This window comes from Rutidosis leptorrhynchoides, chromosome 10 (genome assembly GCF_046630445.1).
Source record: "Rutidosis leptorrhynchoides isolate AG116_Rl617_1_P2 chromosome 10, CSIRO_AGI_Rlap_v1, whole genome shotgun sequence".
NCBI lineage: Eukaryota > Viridiplantae > Streptophyta > Magnoliopsida > Asterales > Asteraceae > Rutidosis > Rutidosis leptorrhynchoides.
The window spans coordinates 239572036-239572688 of record NC_092342.1 but is presented as its reverse complement, the minus strand read 5'-3'; the positions used below and the strand labels follow the sequence as shown (position 1 = coordinate 239572688).

General features: G+C 39.8%; 1 non-coding gene across 1 annotated transcript; it reads right to left on the bottom strand.

Annotated features, from left to right (window-relative positions):
• Positions 1-206: 206 nt before the first annotated feature.
• LOC139874109 (small nucleolar RNA R71) lies at positions 207-313 on the bottom strand. The gene has a single exon (XR_011767813.1). It is a non-coding gene; the product is annotated as a small nucleolar RNA R71 (small nucleolar RNA).
• Between the last annotated feature and the right edge of the window lie 340 nt (positions 314-653).

Genomic DNA, 653 nt, shown 5'->3' with positions numbered 1-653 from the left:
AACATATTTGTCTTTTTCAAGAGATATGTCTTCTATTCAAGCTTCAACCAGACACTGATCAAGCCATATTTTTAAGACTTTTCCCATGGACACTCCACAGGAAAGCACAGAGTTGGTTAGATTCATTGCCCGAGGCTACAAAAGAAACATGGGATGGTATGTTGGAAAAATTTCTTAAGAAATATTTTCCAGCTTCTAAGTCCGCGAGACTCCAACAAGAAATTACCCAATTTTGTCAAAAGCCGATGGAAACCTTGTATGAAGCATGGAATCGATTTTCCAAAATGCTAAGAGGTTGTCCAAACCATGGTTTGGATACCTTCCAAAAAGTTTAAATCTTTTACAAGGGTTGCGATGTTGCAACCCGAATTTCCATTGATCAAGCGGCGGGAGGTTCACTCATGGATAAAATTGAGCAAGACGCTTATGAGATAATCGAAAATCAAGCCGAATATTCTCATGAATGGCATCAAGAAAGACCCATGACCCTTCATGCTCAAGTCTCAAGCGTCGGTGCTTATGATGACATTGGTTCTCTTAGCGTGAAGATAGATGGTGTTGCTCGAAACATGGAAAAGATCACCAAGTAAATCCATGGAATGAAGGTGGGGTGTGAATACTGTGGTGGTTTACATTTAGGAAAAGATTGTGAT